At 35.9% G+C, this 25,803-nt stretch overlaps 1 pseudogene; it reads right to left on the bottom strand.

Annotated features, from left to right (window-relative positions):
• Positions 1-3,676: 3,676 nt before the first annotated feature.
• On the bottom strand, positions 3,677-4,399 carry LOC124525064 (60S ribosomal protein L7-like; annotated as a pseudogene).
• Between the last annotated feature and the right edge of the window lie 21,404 nt (positions 4,400-25,803).

The following is a 25,803-nucleotide window of genomic DNA, read 5'->3' as shown; positions in this document are numbered from 1 at the left end:
AAGATCACATTAATGTGGTCCAATTAATTTTCAGTCTATAAACAGCTTTTTTTGTCTCTTGTTTAAAAAATATTTACTAACTCTATGTTCATAAGGATGTTTCATTCTTTATTCTAAAATATTTGTTTTGACTTTTACATTTAGATTAGCAGTTGACCTGGCCCGCCCTTCCGCCCGCCCTTCCTTCCTTCCTTCCTTCCTTCCTTCCTTCCTTCCTTCCTCCCTCCCTCCCTCCCTCCCTCCCTCCCTCCCTCCCTCCCTTCCTCCCTTCCTCTTTCTTCTGTGAATGGTATATTAATCTAGGTACAATTATTTCGTAAAAACAGCTAATTTATCTAATACCACTTTTAGACAAGACCACTTTTTGCCACTGCACTGCAGAGTTTTTTTGTTTTTTTGTTTTTTGTTTTTTGTTTTGTCATAAATTAGGTGACAGAATGTATAGACAAATTAGTGCACTGTCCATTCTCTTCAGTTGGAAAAATCTGTCCTTGTGCCTATCCCACATTGTCTTCATACAGTTTTATAATGAGTCTTGACGTTTGGTAATGTTAGTACTCAAGATTTGTTCTTTTTGAAGATTTCTTTGGTTATTCTTGGCCCTTGACATTTCTATATTAGGATCGTCTGATTTCCACTAAAACTTCTGACATTTAGATGGGGATTTATACTACCGATTTATTGCCGAAAGATGAATCATCTCCAGATTTAACACTTTTACTCCACTTTTGCTAAGGATCACTGTTAGCTGGGCCTCTCTATAGGGGTGCTTGAGTGATCTCAAGGTGTGGTTGATTGTTGTCCTCAAAGCAAGTGATCCAAGAGAAAAAATTAAAGAAAAAGTGACCAAGATAGAAGCTGTAGAGTCTTTGATAAGGTAATCTTTGAAGTGACCTAGTCACCTCTATGGCATTCTGTTGAGCACACAAACCAACCCAGGTGTAATGTGGGAGACCATTACAAAGGTGTATGAATATCAAGAGATGAAGATCGTTGGAAACTAGTGTAGAGACAGGGTTTTATTAAGTCTATAGATAAATTTTGAGAGAATTGGTGGTCATACATTATTGAGTCGTGTAACCAAAAACATAATATATTTCTTCATTTATTTAGCTCTTGTTTAATATTTCTCAATAATGCTATTTAATTATTAGTGTAGTTTTCACACGTTTTCTAGATTTACTTCTAAATATTGACTTTGAGGGGTACCTTCATGGCTCAGTTGGTTAAGCATCTGACTTTGGCTCAGTTCATGCATGATCTTGCTGCCCGTTGTTTTGAGCCTCACATCAGGCTCTGTGCTGACAACTCAGAGCCTGGAGTCTGCTTCGGACCCTGTACTTCACTTTCTCTCTGCACCTACCCAACTCACATTCTCTCTCTCTCACTCAAAAATGAAGATTAAAAAAATATTTGACTTTGAATGCTATTATAAACTATTTCATTTTTATTTTTTTATTTTTATTTTTTTAGAGTTTAGTTTTGAAAGAGAGAGACCTAGTGTGAGTGGGGGAGGGGCAGAGAGAAAAGGAGACACAGAATATGAAGCAGGCTCCAGGTTCTGAGCTCTCAGCACAGAGCCCCTTGCAGGGCTTGACCTTGGGAACAGTGAGCTCATGACTTAGCCCCAAGTCACATGCTTAACCAACTGAGCCATCCAGGTGCCCTAGTTATTTCATTTTTAAATCTAAATTTCTGTTGTGGCTAAGAGACATAAAATTTAGTTCGTTGGTCTTGTATCGAGTGAAGTTGCTTAATTTGTGTACTAGTTCTAAATTTATTCTAAACATTGTCTTACATATTCTAAGTGCACACATGTCACTTTTTAATATTTTTATTCTTTTCCAATTCTTATGCTTTTTTTTTTTCTTCTTCCTTACTACATGGGCTGGGATTTCCAGTAAATACTGAAGAGAAGTGATGATGATGAGCATCATTGTCTCATTCTTATCTCCTGATGGTTGAAGTATAATATGCATACAGGAAAGTGTGTATCATAAGTGTACAGCTTAAGTTTTATAAACAGAAATCTGTCTATTCAATAACCCCAATATTATCAACAAGTTGGAAGTCCTCATTTTGGAATAGTAATCTCTTGACTTCAAACCACATATTTTTACCTGCTTTTATACTTACGCAAACGAAATCATGCAGTATGTAATCGGTTATGCCTCAATTTTTATTACTTTGCCAGTCTTGGAAGAATTTGTTGATATTGTTTATGAGGTAAATTCCCTTTTATTTCTAGTTTGGCAAGAGAGTTTCTAGGAAAAAAAACATAAATGAGTGGTGACTTTTATGAAATTCTTCTACTGTGTTTGTGAAAACACTTGACTTATTCCTTATTTTTCTGTTGATGTGATCAGTCCTAGTGATTTGATTACTAAACCAGGTTTCATTCATGGAGTAAGTCCCAATGGTCTACTGTCTTGTTTTTTTCTTTTTCATTATTGCCAAATAGGACTTGTTTATATTTTATTTAGGATTTTTGTCTCTATATTCTTGAGAAAGATTCTGTAGTACTTTTCCTTTCTTACAATGCATTTATCATGTTTTGGTATCAATATTATTCTAATTTCTTAAAATAGATTGGGGAATTTTCTTTTTCTGTTATTACACAGAGTCTTGTGTAACACTAGTATTATCTATATCTTTAATATTTCAGAGAATTCACTGATGAAGTCATCTAGACCTGGGGTCATTTTTGTAAGAATGTTTTTAATAGCGGATTTAATTTCTTTACTTGATACCGAGTAATTCAGGCTCTCTATGTGTTTTCATCTTCCTGTAGTTTTATTTGATGAATTTTTGCAATTCATTCAAATACTCTAATTTACAACTAAAAAGTTGTTTATAATCACTCATCTTCTTTGATGCAGCTAGAAACAATGTAAATATTAGTATATTACCTTTTGTCACCTCTGATTTTGTTGTTTTATTCATTCTAATACTTTTTTCCTTACTTTGTCTTGCTAGGGGTTAATTTTATTAGTATTTTCAAAGGTTTAGGGTTTAGTGGCTCCTGGATGGCTCAGTCGGTTGGGTGGCCTAACACAACTCAGATCATGATTTTGCGGTCAGTGAGTTTGAACCCCACGTCGCGCTGTGTCTTGGGTGCTCAGAGCCTGGAGCCTGCTTCGGATTCTGTGTCTACCTCTCTCTGCTTGCCCATTCCCTGCTTGCTCTCTGTCTGTCTGTCTCTCTCACAAAAATAACAAGCAATTTTAAAAAAAAGTTTAGGGTTTCTATTTTTGAATGTTTGAATTATATTTTATTGATTTATTATTTTTCTTTTATATTTTTAGATTCGATTCACTTTTCTCTTTCCAACCTCTTGAAAGAAAAGCATACATAATTTATTCTTAAGCTTTCTGTTTTCCTATATGGGCATTTAAAGTTGCAAAAATGTTCCTGATCTTAGAGGAAAAGCTTTCTCAGCTTTTCACTTCGGAATATGATGTAAGCTGTGGACTCGTCATATATGGTGTTTATTATGTTGATATAAGTTCTCTCTTTATACCCATTTGGTTGAGAATTTTTATCATAAATAGATGTTGAATTTTGTCATGTTCTTTTTTTATTGAGATGATCTATAGGTCTTTTTTTTTTTTTTTTTCAATTTGAAAGTAGTTGTTGATTAGCTGACCAGATTATAAAAATAATCATAGCAGATACCTCAGTTCATCCTAATAATCTTACTGGTCTGATCTTCCCCGTGCCAGCATCTTTACCTACTACAAAATGAGTGGTCTTTTTCTTTATTCCCCCACAAGGAGAAGATAACTTGAAGGACCGTAAGAAGTTGTTTGCTTTTTTGATATGTTTTTTTAACAGTATAGATCTTATGAATCAGGTCCTCTGTGCAGATGATGCCGTTTTTACCAAGAGATCATGCAATCAATGTGTTATTTGTCAGGGAAATTGGCTTCTTGTTGATTTTGCCATAACCACACTTGTAAATCAATTCATTCACTCACTACATGTTTGGGTACCCCAGTGCTCTATATGGTTCCATAATCCTTAGCATGTTAACTGAAGGCTCTTTGAACTTAACACAGGTGCCATTGAAAATCTGGTGAAGGTGAAGAAGCTGCAACACCTTTTGAGCCTTTGGACTCAACACTATCAATAGCTGTAAGGTCCTGATGACAAATGCCAATTTGGGTTCCCCAAGTACACAGAGGTTGCCAGCTTTTCTTGCCATCCTAGCCAGTTGAATCTCAATTGTGTACATTTGCCTATGTTCCTTGTGGTGACGCTTAGCTTTTTCACAGATGAGCTTCTTCATTTCCTTTTGAAGCATCTTTTGGGCATACTTCCTTCTCAGACACTTGATCTTCAACTCTGTGAAATCCCTTCCCTTTTTCTTAAGGGTTTCTGGCATAGCAGGAACCTTCTTTTTCTTCTACCATCCTCCATGGTTCTATCTGGAAAAAAAAGAGATGACCATGCAATTTTTATCCTACATTTTGTTAATGTGGTGTATCACATTAACTGATTTGCAGATGGTGAATCATCCCTGCATCTCTGGAATAAATCTTACTTGGTCAGGATATATGATTATTTAAATAGTTGAATTCATTTTGCTAATATTTTGTTAAGGATTTTTGCATATCTGTTTTTAAGGAATGCCAGCCTATAATTTTCATTTCTTGTCATATCCTTGTCTGATTTTGGTATCATAATCACTGGCCTCATAAAATGAATTTGGATGAGTTCCCTCCTCTTCTGTATTTTTGGAAGAGTTTGAGAAGGATTGGTATTTATTCTTCTTTAAATGTTATGTAGAATCACAAGTGAGGCTTTCTGGTCTTGGACTGTAATTTGTTGGGAGGTTTTTGAATACTGTTTAATCTCCTTACTAGTAATCAGTCTGTTCAAATGAGTTTGGATGAGTTCCCTCCTCTCTGTGTTTTCAGAAGAGTTTGAGAAGGATTTGCATTTATTCTTTTTTAAATATTTGGTACAATTCACCAATGAAGGCTTCTGGTCCTGGAATTTAATTTGCTGGGAAATTTTTGAATGCTGATTCAATCTCTTTACTAGTAATATGTCTGTTAAATTTTTCTACTTCATCATGATTCAGTCTTGGTAGGTTGTGTGTGTCTAGGAATGTGTCCATTTCTCCTGAGTTGTCTAATTTAGTGTATAATTATTTGTAGTAGGCTTTTATGATCCTTAGTATTTCTGTGGTATTACATGTAAATCTCTTTAATTTCTGTTTTTATTTTTTGGATCCTCTCTTATTTTCTTCGTGAGTGAAAATGGATGAACTTCAAGGGCATTATGCTAAATGAAGTAAATCAGAGAAAGACAAATGCTGTATGATTTTTTTTTTAATGTTTGTTTATTTTGGGAGAGAGAGAGAGAGAAAGTGAAAGAGGGACTGAGAGAGAGGGAGATAGAGAACCCGAAGCAGGCTTCACACTGTCACCCTAGAGCCTGATTCAGGGTTCGATTCCACGAACCATGAGATTTTGACTTGAGCCAAAATCAAGGGCCAGATGCTCCTCCAGCTGAGCCACCCAGGCGCCCACGTATGATGTCTCTTAATGCAGAGTCTGAAAACAAACAAGTAAACAAAAAAACCTAATAGGTGGAACAGAGTAGTGGTTGCCGGAGTCAGGGGTTTTAGGGTGGGAGAAATGGGTGAAATCTTTATTTTTAATTTAAATTGTTTAAATTTGTTTTTAATGTTTGTTAATTTTTTGAGAGAGAGAGAGAGTGCGCACACATACACACAGGCCGGGGATGGGGAGCCAGAGAGAGAGAGGGAGATGCAAAATCAGAAGCAGGCTCCAGGCTCTGAGCAGTCTGCCCAGAGCCTGATGCGGGGCTCAAACCCATGAACCATGAGATCATGACCTGAGCTGAAGTTGCACGCTTAATCAGCTGAGCCACCCAGCTGCCCCAGTAAATTGTTTAAATAAAATAAGTGAATTGACTTTCGGATTAAAGTATTACAAAATAGCACAACAAATTATTACTCTAAGTCTCAAAAATAAAGCTACAAACAGGTCTCTAAATCTTGCTTTTTAGCTATATCTCACAAATGTTCTTTCCTCACAAATGTTGAAATGTTTTAATTCAAAGTTTTATAATTTGTTTCAATTTTTCTTTGTTTCTTGCATCTTTTAGAGAAATATTTAATTTCCAGGAAATTAGGAAGTTTCTTTTGTGCACTTGCATGTTCTTGTTCTGGTTTGAAGTAATTCCTAACTTTCACTATGGTTAGTCAGCATACTTTAAATAACTTAAATTCTTTGAAGTTTGTTGATTCCTACATTATGACATATTGCCAATGTTAGTAAATATTTAATTTGTACTTAAATATAAATCTTCATTGTTAAGTGTGGTATGCTAAATATGTGAAATACAATTCTGTTTATGTAATCAATATTTTTACTCATTTTCCATGTCCTTAACAGCTTCTTGATGAATTGCTAACACTATGTTGAAGTCTTTTGTAGTGATGATACGTGTGTTTCTTCTTTTAATTTATATGAATTTTTGCTTTATGTATTTGAGGTCATGTTAAAAGATTCACACAAGTTTGAGATTAAAAAATTTTTTTTTTTAATGTTTCATTTATTTTTGAGACAGAGACAAAGCGTGAGCAGTGGAGGGGCAGAGGGAGAGAGAGAGGGAGACACAGAATTGAAAGCAGGCTCCAGGCTCTGAGCTATCAGCCCAGAGCCCGACCTGAGGGTCGAACTCATGAGCCAGGAGATCATGACCTGAGCTGAAGTCAGGCACTCAACAGACTGAGCCACCTAGGTACCCCACACAAATGTGAGATTTTGATAGCCTCCTTTATATTTATGAATACTATTTCTTATGTCCACTAATGATTTTTAGAGTCTACTTGTTGGGAAATTAATGTAGATAACTCAAGTTTCTTTTAGCTATTGTTAATCACCTTTTCCCAAAAACCTTGAAATATGAACTGTCGATTTTGTCTCCTGAGAGGGTGCCTCTTTTTCAATACCACAAATGCTTCCTCTCTGTGGTTTTGATCATAAAGGAGTATGTTTCCCCAAAGGGCTAACTCGGCAAAGTAGAAACACAACTTGAGAATGAAGGAGATCGGAGGTTAATGTTTCTCTAAAGTTGTAAGTTTTGGGGATTCAGACAAATCTTTTCCAGTCCATGGAATTTGTTCATTTGTTGCTGCTGCTTCTCTTCTATTAAGACAGAAACTCTGTGAAGAAAATTGGTCTTTTCCACTGACGCTGTAGCCCTCAGTACTTAGAACTGTACCTTGCCAAGTTGGAATTACAGAAATATCTATATGATGAAATGGAATTCAATTTCTCTTGCCAACAGTTCTCTGAGGAAGGTTCTATTATTTCCATTTTGCTAGTAATAGAATCGAGTGTGAAAAAGGTTAAGTAACTTTCTTAAGGTGAATAAATTAAAGAGCAGAATCAGAGGGAGGCTTGTCTGATAACACAAGAGAGGGCCTCACACTAGTCTCTTCAGTGGCGGGGAACCTTAGGTGACAGACAATGTGGTAATGTGGAGGCTCATGCCCCAGAGTCCCATTTACATACCATTTTGCCCCTGTGATTTGGGGCAAGTTACCTAACCTCTCTCTGCCTCTGTTGTCTTGATTTGTAACTAAGGATGAGAGTAACTATCTCACTGAATTGTTTCAGGAATTAAGTCTGTTAGTAACCTAGAGGATATTTATTACTTGTAAGGCAGGTTCACTTTTGTCCCCCCCAGGTAGTATTAGATCCAAATGTAGAGGAAACAGAGAAGTTATCTTCTTGGATTGCTCTCACCTTCTCTAAATTTTGTGCATGCACTTTTAGACTCATATTTTCTATTTTTCTTACGTTACAGGAAGGGAGACATTCTTTTTTACAGTGTACATTTTTTCTTCTAGGGATCTTGACTCTTCATTTAGTCTCAGACTTTAGGGATGGATTTTCCCATTTCTTCCATAACCCGTCTCTCCCTTTCTCCTCGATCTTTCCCATCAGCATTTATATATGTTAAAAATCTGTCTTCTCTTTAAAAACTCTGCATATATTTTTAAACAACCAACACTGTAAACTCAAGAAAATTGGTTATACTTTGAGTCTCTGTTTCCTAATTCCTACGTATTTAAACCATCTTACCCCTTGATTTCCATACTTTACCTGTTAATCATCTTCAGTACAGTTTTTAAATGTTGGAATTCCTAAAGGATAGATAATCTCTTCTGATTGAATATCAGTAGCTCTCAAACTTGGTTGAGCATTAGCGTCTCCCTAGGAATTTAAGAAAACTTGCTGATAGCCACACATCTCCCTCAGAGACTGTGATTTAATTAGCACGGCTGGATTTTAGTGTATTGCTTTTTTAGAATTCATGAAGTTATTCTAATGTTTAGCCAAGTCAGTACTTGAAACTCTCTCTCCAGTTGATTTCATTTATAGATGTAACTTAATTTACTATATATGAGTAACAAACCTATTTATATTTTAGATTTGGGGAACTTTTCAGCATGTGGATATTGGAGTTTTCAGGAAATCTGAGATCTTGAACAGACCACCTATGTCATACTAACAGTATATAGCTTAGTGTAAAAAAAACTGAGGAGTGTTTCAGCCATGCTAGAGATGGGTCTAGCAGTCATCTTTATGCATCATTTTTCCTGAGCCCAACTTACTTGATGTTTGGAACTTGATACAGAATACAGCTCGAAAATGGTTGCCTTACAATAGGAAGAAAGAAGGAACCCTAGAGAAAGGGAGAGCTCTATGACTGGAAGAGACCAAAAGGGAAGGTTTCAAGCAAGCAAATTACAGAGAGTGAAAAACTGGAAATCTTTTCTTTTTTTTTTTTTCCCCTTTCTTACTGAAAGCTTGTCACCTTAATCTCTCAAACTCATTTCTGTTTCTTAGGTTATCATGATATGAAAGCTTAGCAACCATACAGATAAAAAAAGACTGGTGTAAACTGTTTCTGGAGGTTTCAATTTGTCTGCAAAAATATTTCTGGCAGGGTTATAGTGAAGGGAAAATGAGTTACTAAGTGTGAATGAATCTAATAGAGTGCTTGACAGAGAACATAGGCTTGCCAAAGTAAATTTGCCTTTCTCGAAGAAATATCTATGGACAGCCCCTCTCTGCTGATCTTTTCACCAGTAAATTTTAAAATCTTGTAATTTATGTCTCCTGTGCATACCAGAGAACTATAAAGTTTCCTCTTCTTTTCCCTCTTCAAGTACTTGTGAAGGATGCCTTAATTTGTCATATAGATTCATACACAGTAAATAATGGGAGATAAAGAATTTTCAGAAACATATATCAGATAACAGTTTTCCTTTGCCATGAATTGAAGTTCATTAAATTTTAATATAGTTCCATTACTGCTGATGTTTACAACGTTGTTTTTCATAAGCCTCCCTCTTTGAGAGTGCCAACTCACTAATTAAATATGTTCATTCCAGTTATGTGTTCTTTCCTAAACAGTACAAAAGAAAATTCTCTATACTGTCATTATGACCCAGAGTAATTCACATTTCTTCCAGGGGAAGAAAACTTCTCAAATGTTTTATTCTCCCCTCAGAACCAGGCTAAAACCTTGACATTCCTAAATCAGGGTAAAAGTTTTTGTAATGAATATAATACCATGTTTCTGCTAATTAACTGTTACCAAAAAAATTGGGGGATAGATTTTAAAGTTAACAAAAAATCTAGTTTAAACTAACAGCTAAATGTAAATAACTGTCATTTAGCATTTGTTTCCGTATTGCTGTAAAAATAGTACAAATACATATGTAACCAAGCAATTAAAAGAAGCCTTCCTCTCAGTAAATATTAAAACCATATTTAAAAAAAGAAAAAAGAGTTGGGGGAGGGACACAAAGAGAGGGAGAGGGATTCCAAGCAGGTTCCATGCCACCAGCACAGAGCCAGACATAGGGGTTTGAACCCACGAAATTGTGAGACAATGACCTGAGCTAAAATCCTGTGTCGCACACTTAACCAACTGAGACACCCAGACACCCCAACACTAAACCCATATTATTTAAAAGTAAAAATAAAGTTTCTGGCTTGATTTTTAGTAAATTTGGAATTAAATAGTCCTGTTGAATGTTGTTGAATGTAGGTTGGGAGAGGATTCTGTAATCAAGGTGAAATTAAATGCAGATCCTGTGATCATTTGAAATAGCATTTCTAGGTTACCGATGAATCAATTAGCTGATCCCAAACACTCAGGTGGTCATAACTCTTAATCATCATGTAAGCTAACCCAATTTTAACCAGTTACCTATTTGATTGCTGACTTACTGATAAAAATATGCTTAACAAATGAATTGTCTTTTGTTTCTCTAAGCCACTTTCCCTAAAGTATCTATTGTTAAGTCATTGAGAAGATAAAAATAAATTTATACTAATCCTCAAATTCAATCACTTAATTACACAGAAAAGTGAAGTGATTTTTCCAAGATCTCACAGCAGTTTATGGACAAAGCTGGAACAGAAGTTGATACCTAAATCTAATCAAATACAGTGTTGTATGTAATAAAGTTTCCTATAAATTATTGTAGAAAGGAAGGAAAGAAGTTGGGGAGCTATGACTTCAATTTTTTTTTTTCAAATTTATTCTCCTTAAATTTAAATCCTTAAATATATCCCTCCTATTGAGTCACTTCTTCTGCATTTTTGATAAAGCAGAAGTATTACTTTATGTATAAATTTAAGGATTAATAAATTCTTGGTTCTATTTTTTGATATTGTATACAGATGGAAGTTTGTGATATTTAAAAACATTGAAGTCCTAACATTTTCAATACAGAATTTTCACCAAATTAACTAAGATTTATAATAAGTAGGGTCTTAAAGAATATAGTTACATTTGTATAAATTTATCATAAAATCACTGAATAAATGTGACTAGAGTTTTGAAGGCTTATGAAGATGACGGCTTATATACATTCCTATTTTTCAAGCATTCCAAATGCTTTTTATTTTAAGAAACAGTTATTAAAAAACTAAAATGTGAATTCTGTTTAGATAAATGTTAGAGTTACCACTTGCATGAAATTTTTTTTTTTTCTGGCGCATAATTTTAGACTGAGGATAATGTTTGTATTTAAATTGTAAGAGAAATTTGGGGTGGCTGGGTAGCTCATTCAGTGGGGTGTCTGACTTTGGGTCAGGTCATGATCTTGTGGGTTTGTGAGTTTGAGCCCCGCATCGGGGTCTGCACTGGTGGTACAGAGCCTGCTTGGAATTCTCTCACTGTGTTTTTGTCTCTCTCTGCCCCTTCCTCACTTGTGCTGTCTCTTGTGGTAGAGACCCTTCCCTAAGGAAGGGGAAAAAAAAACCTTAAGGCAACCTGTTTATACGTGTAGATGACAACATCCCTCATGACCTTGTAACGTGAGACCACTAATCAGACTACATGTTGGTATGTTACCATATATGGGAGACGAAGTGGAAAAAAAAAACACCACAAACTGCACCATGTGGCATTCGGGGCTCAGTTCTTCTGGTATGAACCCAACTGAGTGGTGCTGGCAGGAATAAAGTTGCTTCCTGGAAAGAGGAGCCTTGGTGTCACGACTGAGCAAGAATCCTGCTACACTCCCGCAAAATAAACAAAAAATTATAAGAGAAATTTGATTGCACATAGCTTTTTTTTTTTTTTTTGGTACTTGTATCAACCTGATTCCACAAGTTGTAGAACATGGTAATTATATATGGCACAAGTTTTGATGTATACATTATTGGACTTTAATATGTGCAATTGTAGTTGAAGTTAATAATTATGTGATGAAAATCAAAGTGTAGTTTGAACTTTTGATAACTAACTCAACTATAGTAAAATACAGTTCAAATGTTTTTTTAAAGTAAATGATTTTAGAGGCAATGTCAATCATCATGGGAACCACAAATACTCTTGCTTGAAAACATCTAGTCACTCTAGTGTGGGTTTCATTTTTGTGTGCTTGTCTAACTCTGCCTTACCTAAATAAGGAGCTTAATTTGATAACCTTAATTATGACCTTGTCAGCAATTTTTGCATTGACCTCTTTTAAAAATTCTGAATACCAACTGAATTGAAATAAATTCCCCACATATTTTAATATTCTCATGTATTTCTCTGTATTTTTTGACTCTTTAACGTTACATATAAAGTATTAAAGTCTAGGGGAGAAACTATTATTCTGAGAACACATTTTTTTCCTTTATTGCCCTTGAGTAGGAGAAGGTGCATGTTGAAAATAGGCTGTGACCTAGGTTGCCCTCAGCCCTCTTCCTCCTCCCATACTTCCCTCCCTTCGTGCCTGCCCTCCCACAGTATTCTTCTAAATTAAACTGTTCATTAGCACTATTGCAACCTTTGAATCCTTTGTTTTTTAACACAACATTTATAATATGAGTTCCCTTTTGAATTGTCAGCAAAATTTTGAGAATTAAAACTTTGACAATTGAAAGCTTTCTTGTAAAACCAAGCCTGACTTCAACGCAGTTCATACTGGCACAGTTGGTTGATATTTGATATTTTTCATAAGCCTGATTTGCCCAAATGCTTCTCTTATTTCTAAGTGTGTGTCCTCCAGTTTTGCACAGATAGAAAATTTCTAATATCTTAGGAATAGGGAATTTGCTTTTAAATAGAGTGTATATAGTGAAGCCTGTTTTTCAAACACGTTACTGTTTTCACATTTGAACTTATGGCAGTTGACAATTAGTTAATGGAATAAGTACCTGAGGGCATCCTTCTGTAACACAAAAAGGAAAAGAAACCAGAGGTGAAATAAACACAAAAGGAAATAAATGTTTTATGGGCTGGTTATAAAGACATGACTTTAATACTGTTGTATATAGTTTTTGAGAACTCTAGTGGGACAAGAAACAAATTGTGTGTCTAGTGAAAAACTTTGCCTGGTTGGCCCCTTTCCTTTCAGGACACTCTGTAGGTTTCATCTTCTTAAAAAGAGCAAGTTATCAACATGTACTGCCTTTAGAGTTGCTCAGACATCCCTTAATTATGAGTTACTTTCATCCAAACTCATTTTCTAACTCTTAAATCTCACTGTCATCAAGAAAATAAAATCAAAAGTTGGAAGTAAGAAGGATATTTGTTTTGCGAATGTAAGTTGAACACTTGGCTCAAGTTAAAGGCAATAAAATGTTCTCTTTCTTGCTAATCATGACACATACCTAAATTAGGGGAAGTCTTTTAAAATGATTATATAACATACTCCATTAGAGCACTTTTGAGTTATTTTATTCTTACATAGTATTTGAAAGATAGTTTACGGTTTTATTTTAGCACATGTTAATGCAAAGTATGTGAATGATCCAGCAAGAAAAATATCAAAGTGATGGAAAACTTAGATAAAAAGTCAGTGGTAGAGTTACTATTGTGAATTCCATTAATATATATGTATGTACATATATATATGTACATATGGATATATATTTATTTATTTATTGACTGGAAATTTACATCTGACATTTAAAACCGTGGTTAGAATTGGCTATGTACATTACCCTTGAAAAGTCTGTCCCAAGTCAAAGCAGGAAGGAAAAAAAGATAAATTGCTTAGAAATGTTTTTCACTTAACTAAAAACTCAATCACAATTTTAGGAATAAAATTCAACTGCTAAATTTATTTGGGAAAAATTTACAAAGAGTACAGATTCTAAGCTGTATCTAACTATAAATCTGGGTAAGGAATTAGAATTGTGTTTGTGATGTAAGCAATCAATTATTATTTGTACAGTTTTCCCTCTCAAGGAAAATTTTTCACCTGACATTCATCATATGTCTAGAAGTACCAGTTCGCAGAATGTTGGAGAATTTAGAGAATTCAAAAGGTCAGCCATCCTCACTTGTGAAAGTACTATGTTTATGAAATTATATGCAAGAAAGGATACTGTACTCTTGTGAATCTCCCAAAAGAAAACATCAGGGCAGAAGCCATAACACAGTTAACTAAATGATCAATTATAAGACCAACTTTCCTTAATAACTGTAGGAATTTGGACCTCCCCTCTATGGTATCAAAGGATCTTGGTGTTAGAATTTGTTTTACTTCTACTACAACTTAAATTCATACCCTGTTATATGTTAACTGTCTCATAGGGTTCTGATCTGTGACATGTTAGTGACTGGAATATGTAAATTAAAAATAGTGTCATTTGAAAATGGAAATTATGTGGAAACATTTATCATATTTCTTGGAGTTTTGTTCCTGAGAGGTCTTTAGGTTTTTCACTTGTCTCCTCAGAAGGTCTACTTTTTAAGTCATGCCTCATCCCTGAGGGACAATAGAATGTGTTAAGAATATGTGGAAGACTTGTTACCATTTTACACATTTCATTCATTATCAGATGTTTTATTTTACTTTAATATAGAAGTACTCACAGCTCTGTGGTTCTGAGTATTCTAAGAGGAAAGTAATAAAGTAAAAAGGAAATAAGTATCATGACTTTTTCCTGAGTCACTACTGAAATAAAATAATACTAAGTTTTGCAATTCTCTTTTGCCCCAGAATGACTTTTTCTTTACCATGTAAAAAAATGCCAACACGATAACTGAAATAAATATGAAAAGATATTTTCTCCAAAATAGTAATTACGGTGGCCTACTTTTAAAGAAGTAGAAAAATAAAGGTCACTGGAGTGACCTGGATGGCACCTAGGTGGCTCAGTTGGTTAAGCATCTGACTCGGGATTTTGGCTGAGGTCATTATCCCAAGATTGTGGGATCAAGCCCTGTGGAGGGCTCTGTGCTGAGCGTAGATTCTGCTTGGGAGTTTCTCTCCTTCTCTCTCCCTCTCTCTCCCTCTCTGTCCTCCTCCCTCCCCCTCCCTCCCCCACCTTCTCCCTCTCTCTGCCTCTCCCTCTGACCCTCCCCCACTTGTGCTCTCTAAAATAAATTAAAAAAAGATAGTACTCTACACTCAAAAGCAGTATTTAAATGATGAAAACATTGGGTAAGTTTGGTTTCATAGTTGGTACATGTTACCATTGAGCTCTGCATTATCAACTTGGTTCATTGTAGTCACGTAGAGTTTTCAATAATTAAAGATTACACCCTCATCTCACTGCCCTTCCATCAGCCTCCTCAATAGTATAGAGAAGCTAGAGATTAAAAAATGCAACAGCTCATGGGAGAAACATCTTGTAGTCCTCTTAGTATGAATTGGTAGCTTATTTGTCCATAAACAGGATAGCAGTCTTCATTTATTAAAAAAAATCATTACCTGTTCTACTGTCTAACACTCCTGGTTGATTTGAGTGTTTTATGTCTTAGGCTCAGATCATCAGTAGCTTAAATTGCCCAGCAAATTAGTAAGTAAGGATCTCCATGCCTTAAGGAATATAATAATGCCTCCTGGAGTAAGATGTTAGCAAAGTGATTCCTGAGTATTTTGAACTTGGAGTACTCCATTTGCTGTTTTAACGTAGTGAGTGGATAAGAGTAAGACTGCATTTCTGTAGTCATGCAGACTTTATAAAACCCCTGATATGTACGCAATGTTGTGCTAGGTGTCAGGGATATAGCTCTTTGGCAAGATAAAGTCAATTTCTTTAAGAGGAAAAAGAAGAAAAGTAAAATATACTGAAAACTAAGAGCAAATGAAAATATTCACTCATTTACTGACAAAAAAGTTAAGAGTAACAAAATAGTCAAAAAGAGTGGCTGTAAGAACGTGGTTATGAGGGAGAAGGACATGTATTTAGCCTTCCACTTTAGAAAAACCAATTCTCTGCAAGTGTTAAGGTCTTCACTCTGGCCGGACACTGAAGAGAAAGGGAAACTGAATGAGAATTGTATAAGTGAAGTTAAAGCAGAACTCTAGAAGAATACTGGAGGCCAAGACTCATGCTTCTTCTTTACATGCCTATAAGTAATGTTTCCAAGGAAATTCCTTCTGAATGTTAGTTTGGAAAATTTAGTTCTTTTTTGATTTATATACAGGCAGTATTTTTTTGCATTTTTCTATGATAGATAAAATAAGTAGTGTTGCTGCCGTGGCATACATTGCCCCTGCATCTAAACTGGAATACCAGTAGGCATTAATACAGTATCACTAGAAAATGTCAGTAATTAGGTAGGATATAAGACTGTGTGGAAGGTATAGTTGGGAGTTCTTTGCTGATCTCTGCCTCTACCATTAACCTGAAAAAAATAAGACCACTGGTTATTTTGCTAGCAAAAATGGGTTTTATTCAGGAATAGCAGAGAATTGGAATTTGCCAATCAAGCCAAGGTAAGGCCATACCCAAGTCTGCAGAGCAAAGAAGAGGAATGTTCCTTTATAGAGGCAAGGAGGAAGTAGGGAAGGCTGTGATACACTGAAAGTCCAGTGAAGCCAACTACGGGTTTGCAATATAGTGGCTTTTCATTGGCTGAGTTGTGACCGTCTTTCATTGGGCTGGGCTGTTGCCAAGGGAGGAAGGAAGAATAGCATCCTTCTTCCTGCTGGAATAGTGAAGTAGTATCCACATGCAAGGTCCATATTTTCCTTTTGGGTGTGTGATTGACTAATAGTGGTAGGGCATGAGAGCTCTCTCTGTTGGCCTGTTGACGACTCCATTGTAAGTGAGGCTTCCAGTACAGTTTTTCTCATTGAAAAATAATTGGCAGTGAACTTTTGAAGTTTATTTTAAAATGAATGTTCTGTGGCCAAAAGGCAAAGATGGGAAAATTAGAAGTTACATTATTTAAATATTTTAATGTGTTGTTCTCTGCATTGTGGGCCTGTTTCTAGTATTGTTTGTTTTCTGCATTCCACATGCAAGTGAAATCACATGGTATTTCTCTTTCTCTGTCTGATTTATTTCACTTAGCATAATACTCTTTAGGTCTGTCCATGTTGTTGCAAATGGCAACATCTCATTTGTTTTTATCACTGAATAATATTCTGATACACACACACACACACACACACACACACACACCACATCTCCATTCCTCCACCACTGGACACAAGTTGCTTTCACATCCTGGCTATTGTAAATCGTGCTGCAGGAAACACAGGGCTGTATATAGCTTCAAAATAGAGTTTTCATTTTTGGGGGATAAATATGCAGCAGTGGAATTACTGGATCATATGATTTTTCTTTTTCTTTTTAATTTTTGACTTTTTAATTTTTATTTTTTTAATTTTTATTTTTTTTACTGTTTCTTTTTGAGAGAGAGACAGAGTGCGACAGGGGGAGGAGCAGAGAGAGAGGGAGACACAGAATCCAAAGTGAGCTCCAGGCCCCGAGCTGCCAGCACGGAGCCCAACACAGGGTTCAAACCCACAGACCGTGGGATCATGAGCTGAGCTGAAGTTGGATGCTTAACCAGCTGAGCCACCCAGGTGCCCCTGGATCATGTGTTTTTTTCAAATGTTAAGTTTTTGAGAATCCTCCATACTGTTTCCAAGGTGGCTGCACCAATTTGCATTCCCACCAAAAGGTCTGAGGGTATCCTTATCTCCACATCCTCACCAACATATTGTTATTCGTTGTCTTTCTGATACTAGCCATTTTGTCATGACTAAGGTGATCTCATTGTGGTTTTGATTTGCATTTCCCTTTTAATTAGTGATGTTGAGCATCTTTTAATGTCTGTTGGCCATTTGTTTCTCTTCTTTGGAAACATGTCTCTTCAGGTCCTATGCTCATTTTTAAATCAGATTATTATTATTTCTTATGTTCTGTTGTAGGTGTTTCTTATATATTTTGGATATTAATCTTTTATTGGATATAACATTAGCAAGTATCTTCTCTGATTCAGTAGGTTGCCTTTGTTTTGTTGATGGTTTATTTCACTGTGCAAAAACTTTTTAGTTTGATGTAGTCCTATTAATTTATTTTTGTTTCTGTTTCCTTTTTCTGAGGAGACCTGTCTAGTAAGAAGTTGCCATGGGTAATGTCAAAGAGATGAATGCTTGTGTTTTCCTTAAAGAATTTGATGGCTTCAGGTGTCATATTTAGGTCTTTAAATCCTTTTGAATTTATTTTTTGTGGGTGGTGTAAGAAATTAGTTCATCTTCATTATTCTGCATGTAGCTGTCCAGTTTTTCCAGCACCATTTATCGAAGAGACATTTTCCATTATACATTCTTGCCTCCTTTGTCATAGATTAATCATATAAGCATAAGTTTATTTCTAGGCTGTCTATTGTGTTCCATTGATCTATAGGCCAGTTTTTGTGTTGGTACAATACTGTTTTGATTACTACAGCTTTGTAGTGTACCTTGAAATCAGGAATTGTGATACCTGCAGCTTTGTTTTTCTTCCTCAAGGTTGATTTGCCTATTTAGGTGTTTTGATTCAGCTTCTGTGGTTTCATACAACTTTTAGGATTATTTATTGCAGTCTTGTGAAAAATACTATTGATATTTTGATTGGATTTGTGTTGACTCTATAGATTGCTTTGGGTAGTATGGAGACTTAATCTTTGAATCGGTAAGTGTGGAATATCTTTCCATTTGCTTGTGTCTGCAGTTTATTTTTATCAGTGTCTTAAAGTTTTCAGTATACAGACCTTTTATCTCCTTGGTTAAATTTATTTCTAGGTATTTTATTCTTGGTACTATTGTAAATGACATTGTTTTCTTAATTTCTCTTTCTCATACTTTATTACTATATAGAAATGAAATACATCTCTGTATATTAATTTTGCATTCTGGAGCTTTACTGAAATGTATTAAATTCAATAGTTTTTTGGTGGAATCTCTAGGACTTTCTGTAATAATTTGTCATATCATCTACAAATAGTGACAGTTTACTTCCCCACCAGCTTGGATGCCTTTTATTTCTTGTCGGATTGCTGTGGCCAGAAGTTTCAGTATTAGGTTGAACAAAAGAACTATTCATGCCTTCTTTTATACGTTTGTTTTTATGTATCCTGATTATAAAATAAAATCACATACTTTGTTGAAATGTGATAAAATACAGACAGAAGTGAAGTTAAAAAATGATTTTGAATTCCAGGACATATAAACAGTAGTTGTATGTATTTTCGAGAGCTACCTTTAAAAGTTTGACAGGCACCCCAAACAGCACACATTAGAAACACTTTGGATCCATCTGCATAAGTGAGATTCATCTGTGTACAAATGGTCTTCATTAATATGTATTCAGACACATACATACACACATTCTGTTTCTCTCCCTCTGTCTTATGAAGTCACTTTTTCTTAACATCTGGAAAATTTCAAACATCAACAAAATGCGGAAAAAGTAATAGTCCTTTCTCACACCTTGTTATATGTATGTATTTTAAAGAAAATCTCAGACATTATATTTTTGTACCCATAAATATTGATTCCTCAGAATATCCACCCCAGATGGCTTTTTAAAATATAATCCTGTATCATAACACTATTTAACAATAAAATAATGTTTACATATTGGATCTATAATTTCCCCCGGTCATATAAAAAATGTTTACAATTGGTTTGTTCCAATCTGTATCCAAACAAGGTCCAAACAGTATATTTGTTTGACAATTGCTTCCTTTTTTTTTTTCTTGCCATTTATTTGAGCATGAACTATAAGAGACTCTCCAAACCGAGGAAGTGAGAAGGACAGCTGGAAGTACTCAAAAAGAGGCTGAATGAGGCTGTACCAGAAATAATTTCTATACTGGTTGTTGTAAAGTCGCTCCCACCTCTAAGGCTTGTTTCTAGAAGTAAAGTAATCATGAGTGCAATATTTCAGCTACTCTGATAGAAGCTTGTGCATCTCCACTGACGGCTATCCAGCTCCTTTTCAGCTACTTCTCACACCAGCCATCGTGGTGGGAAGGGGAATGAAGACTTGGCTTCAGTTCTTCTAGGGTCCAACACCAGGCAGAATATCCCCTTCCTTACCAAGATGGTTGGGGCCATGCAGATGATTAGGCAAGCAATTGGCAATCTTTATATGCTTTGTTTTTATCACAGATATGGCATCTTCCCCTTCACTGTCATTCTATCCTGGTTGCATATCATTTAATGACTAAAACAGCTTCCTCATTTGTTGCCCTCTGTTCTTTAACCATGGTAATTCACTGCTTGACTATATTTCTGTTTTTTTAAAAGAATACTGATTCATTATATTCTTATCTCTAAATAGCTAGGGTTCTGTTTTTTTATGCTAAATTTCAAGTTTTTATTCAATTTTTAAGCCCCTCTAAAATTAGTCTCTTATTGAATAAACAAGCCCATTCCCTTGCCTTATCAGGATTTGATGTCTCTTCCACAATCAGGTGTATAGATCCAGGGCAGATAGCCCCAGGCATCGTGTACAACCTTAAGCCATTCCCTTAACCTCTGTGAGTCTTGGTATAGTTACCTCTAAAATGAGAATAATAAATACCAATTTAGAGAAATATTAGTGGTAGAGTAAAACACTGTACTTTGCTTTGCAGATAGCTCATTACCAATGTCAGTTCTCTTTCATCACCTTGTTCCCTTTTATTTATTGTACCCAAAGTTATTTTAATTGGACATATCCTTTATTTTTGCCTGATATAAATTCTAAACATATTTTTATTACTTTTTTTAATACATTTTAAGAGTAAAGCAAATCAGTGAGGCTGATACCAGTGCTATTTATTATATATGTTGCAAGTTGAAAAAAAATTACCATATGCTGAATTTGGGGGAAGGTCAGAAAAACTGAATTCCTTTATTCTCTTGTAAACGATTAACTGCAAAAGGAGAAATTTTACATAGTGGTTAAAGAAGTCATTGGTCCTTACATTTTATGTAACTAAGCATCGTTATGATAGGCAGTAATAGTTGGAACAGTGACTCTTTGACACTGACAAAGGAGTTATCACAATTCACTTGCATCTGTAGAAATTTTCTCAGATTTAATAAACAACCCTCTTACTAAAGAACATTTTTAATAAACATTAAAATTACTTTAATAAACATTAAATTAAAAAATTTAATGTTTTTTCCTCATTTTTGAGAGACAGAGTGAGAGCTGGGTAGGAGCAAAGAGAGAGGGAGACACAGAATCCAAAGCAGGCTCCAGGCTCTGAGTTGACAGAACCCCATGTGGGACTCAAACCCACGAACCATGAGACCATGACCTGAGCCGCAGTTGAATGTTTAACTGACTGAACCATCTAGCTGCCCCAATGTTTGTCTATTTTTCAGAGAGAGAGAGACAGAGTGTGAACAGGGGAGGGGCAAAGAGAGAGACACAGAATATGAAGCAGGCTCCAGGCTCTGAGGTGTCAGGACAGAGCTTGACCAAGGGCTTGAACCCACCAACTGTGGTCAATCATGACCTGAGCCAAAGTCAAATGTTCAACTGACTGAGCTACACAGGTACCCCAAGAACTCTTGATGATTTTTTGATTGCGCTTGGTGTTCTTACCCTGCTCATGGGTCTTTTTTCTCAAGGTGTCTGCTTTTAAGGTGAGCTGGCTTAAAGAGTTTTCACAAAAACAAGAGCCATGACCAAGTGATCTATGCCCTAGAAGTATTTTCTAGCAACAAAAGGACTTTGTGGACATTTCAAACAATCCAAAGAATATAAAATTATATCTTTATTCCAGAGCTAAGAATTCCTAGGAAATAAAACTTTCCTGAGTCCACAGCATGGGAGCTTTTAGTGTTGCTATTTTGTTTACCACTGACACTGTTTTTATTTTTTCCCCATCATTTTGCAGTTTTTTGTACTTTAGTGTTTTCTTTGGTTATACATTTTCTGGTAGAGCAAAGTCAATTTCATTTCATCATCATAGACAACCATTCATTTGGACCCCAAGCTGCTCAAAGAGGTATTATATAAATATTTGATTAAAAATAGAGGCTTTCTGGCTCTCAAGAGAACAGGTATAAAAATCATAGCCCCATTTCTAAACCACAGACTGTCTAATAAAGCAGCAGTATCTTTGAGAACCTGAGAAGTTAAAAGCAAGCTCTATAACTTAAACTACACTCTGAATTCATTTTAATTCTTTTTCTTACACCTTAGATATAAATCTTTATGTTTTCACCTAACTTGGAAATGCCTATAACATGTGTAACTCTAGACTAATTGCTTTGAGGAATATAGGCATACCTCGAGATATTGTGGGTTCAGCTTCAGACCATTGCAATAAAACAAAAATGCAATAAAATGAGTCAAATGAATTTTTTGTTTCCCAGTGTATATCAAAGTTAGGTTTAAAATATACCATTGTCCATTACAAGTGCAGTATCATCATGTCTAAAAAGTGTGCATACCATAATTTAAAAATACTGCTAAAAACTGCTAACAATCATCTGAGATTTCAGCAAGTTGCATTCTTTGGCTGGTGGAGGGTTGATACTGACTTGCTGACTACTCAGGCTGGTGGTAGCTGAAGGTTGAGTGGCTGAGGCAGTTCGTAGGAAGAGACTACAGTGGGGGCATGTGGGTGGCTCAGTCGGTTAAGCATCCAACTTCAGCTCAGGTCACCATCTCAAGGTTTGTGGGTTCGAGCTTCATGTCAGGCTCTGTGCTGACAGCTCAGAACCTGGAGCCTGCTTTACATTCTGTGTCTCCTTCTCTCTGTGTCCCTCCCCCACTTGTGCTCTGTCTCTCAAAAATAAATGTTTAAAAAAAAAAAAAAGGCTGCAGTGAAGTTTGCCCTATTAATTGGCTCACTTTCGCAAATGATTTTTCTGTAGCATGTAGTGCCGTTTGATAGCATTTTACTCAGGAGAGAACTTCTTTCAAAATTGGAGTCAATCTTCTTGAAACCTGTTGCTGCTTTCTTAACTAAGTTTATGGAATATCCCAGATCCTTTGTTGTCATTTCAACCATCATCATAACATCTTCACCAGGAATAGATTCCATGTCAAGAACCCACTTTCTTTGCTTGTTCATAAGAGGCAATTTCTCATCCATTCAAGTTTTATCATGAGATGGCAACAATTCAGTGACATCTTCAGGCTCCATTTCCAATTCTAGTTCTCTTGCTATTTCTACCACACCTGCAGTTACTTCCTCCACTGCAGTCTAAAACCCTTCAAAGTCATCCATGAGGCTTGGAACCAACTTCTTGAACTCCTGGTGATGTTGATATGTTGACTTCCTCCCATATATCACACATGTTCTTAAAGACACTAGAATGGCGAGTCCTTGCCAGAAAGTTTTCAATTTACTTTGCCGAGATCCATCAGAGGAATGACGGTCTATGGCAGCTATAGCTTTACAAAAAGTATTTATTAAATAATAAGACTTGAAAGTTGAAATTATTCCTCAACCTGTAGACTCTAGAATAGATACTATGTTAGCAGGCATGAAAATCACATTACTGTCACTGTACATTTCCATCAGAGCTCTGGGGTGACTAGGTGCATTGTCCATGAGTTGTCATATTTTGAAGGACATCTTTTTGTTGGAGCAGTAGTTTTCAACATTGGGCTTAAAATATTCAGTAAGCTATGTTGTAAACAGATGCGCTGTCATCCAGGCTTTGTTTTTGCATTTCTAAAGCATAGGCAGAGTAGATTGGGCATAATTCTTAAGAGCCCTAAGAGTTTTGGAATGGTGAACAATTGCTTTAGCTTAAAGTCACCAGCTGCATTTGCTCCTAACAAGAAAGCTAGAATGTCCTCTGAAGGTTTAAAACCCGGCATTGACTTTTCCTCTCTAGCTATGAAAGTCCTGCATGGCATCTTCAAAATAAGGCTGTTTTGTTTACATAGAAAATCTGTTGGTTAGCATAGTCACCTTAATTTATCAGCTTAGATAGATCTTCTGGACAACTTGATGCAGCTTCTCTATCCGCACTTCTGCTTTGCCGTACACTTTGGGTTACAGAGATGGCGGCGTCTTTGCTTAAACCTAACGAACCAACCTCTGCTGTTGTCAGACTTCTCTTCTGCAGCTTCCTCAAGTCTCTCAGCCTTCATACTATTGAAGAGAGTTTGAGTCTTGCTGTGGCTTAGGCTTTGGCTCAAGGGAGTGTTGTGCCTGGATAAGGCTGTTTTGTTTTCTTACTGTGTTCACTGGAGTAGCGCTTATCCTTTAGGAAGTTTTCTTTGGCATTCACAAGTTGGCTAACTGTTTGGTATAGGAGGTCTAGTTTTTGCCGTTTCTTGGCTTTCGGCATGCCTTCCTCACTGAGCTTAGTCCTTCTTAGCTTTTTATTTAACGTGAGAGGCATGTGACTCTTTAACTTGAACAATTAGAGTTATTACAGTGTTATTAATTGGCCTAATTTCAATATTGTTGTCTTAGGGAGTAAGGAAGCCCAAGAAAAGGGAGAGAAATGGGGAATTGTCAGTTGGAGGCATCATCAGATCACACACAATAGTTATCAGTTAAGTTTTATCTGTTATATGGGTGCAGTTAGTGGTGCCCCCACTATTATAGTAATAAAGTTAAATATCACTGATCACAGAGCACTGTAATGAAATAATAATGAAACAGTTTATAATATTGTAAGTATTACCAAACTGTGAGGCATGAAGTAAGCTAATGCCATTGGGAAAAAGGCACTGTATACTTGTTTGATGCAGGGTTGCTGTAAAACTTCAATTAAAAAAAATTATCTGTGAAGTGCAATAAAGATAAGTGCAATAAAGTGAGGTAACCTATAGACACTATTTTGTGCTAGGGTGAGGTCTAAGGAATTTACATTCTAGTTGAAGAATGAATAAAGCATAAACTGTTCAATATTAATTAAAATGGGGCTGTGCCTGTGAAGAATTTCATAGCTTTCTCCAGCTTCACACTAAAAACTTAGGATAAAAAGAAAAGGGATGAGAAATAAAGAGCTATTAATGGGGTCTAGAAAAATGTCCCCTAATTGAATGACTGTTCTAACTAAAATTGGAACATAAGCCAAATCTCCTTAAAACATACCATGTGAAATAGAACAGACCTCTTGGTGTGAAGAAAGATCATATGTACTTCTCTCCATCTTCTGCTCACAGTTCAGAAATGAAAGTTTTGACAAGAGGGCAATATAGACAACCATCTGTCTGCTTCCTTAGTGATTTTGTTTTTAATTGAAGTGTACTTGGCCCACAACGTTACATTAGTTTTAGGTGTATAACAGAGTGATTTGTTTAGTCTATACATTATGTGCTGTTGACAAGTGTAGCTGCAGTCTGTCATACAATGCTATTACAACTATTTTCCCTATGCTGTGCTTTTCCTCCTCCTGTTTTAGTCACTCCCTAACTGAGCTTGTATCTCTCAAGTCTTGTACATCCATTTTTCCCACTCCTCCATGCTCCTCCCCTATGGCAACCATCAGTTTGTTCACTCTATTGATGGGTCTGTTTCTGTCCTTATTGTTTGCTTGTTAGATCCACGTGTCAGTGAAATACTATGGTATTTGTCTTTCTCTGGCTTATTTCATGTCACGTAATGCTCTCTAGATCCATCCATGTTTTTCCAAATGGCAAGATCTCATTCTCTTTTATGGCTGAGAGGTATTGCAGTGTATATATGTATATATCTACCACATCTTCTTAATGCATTCATCTCTGGATGAAATCTCAGTTGGTTTCCATATCCTGGCTATTGTAAATAATGCTGTAATAAACATAGGGGTGCATATAGCTTTTCAAATTAGTGTTTTCACTTGGGGTGGGGAAAGTACCCAATAGTGGAATTATCGGATCACATGGAATTTTCACTTGTTAATTTTTTGAGGAATCTAGATAATGTTCTTCACAGTGGCTGCAGCAATTTATACTTCCACCAACAGTGCATGAGCATTCCTTTATTTTCTACATCCTTGCTAACCCTTGTATTGTCTTTGTGATACTAATCATTCATACAGGGCTAAGGTAATATATCCTTGTGGTTTTGATTTGCATTTCCCTATGATTAGTGGTGTTGAGCATGTTTTCGTGTGTT

The sequence above is a fragment of the Lynx rufus genome, unplaced genomic scaffold (assembly GCF_022079265.1).
Source record: "Lynx rufus isolate CCGP_SWC_20201006 ecotype Redwood Valley unplaced genomic scaffold, mLynRuf1.p SCAF_4, whole genome shotgun sequence".
NCBI classification, from domain to species: domain Eukaryota; kingdom Metazoa; phylum Chordata; class Mammalia; order Carnivora; family Felidae; genus Lynx; species Lynx rufus.
The sequence above is the reverse complement of the archived record's forward strand: the minus strand, read 5'-3'. Positions and strand labels throughout refer to the sequence as shown.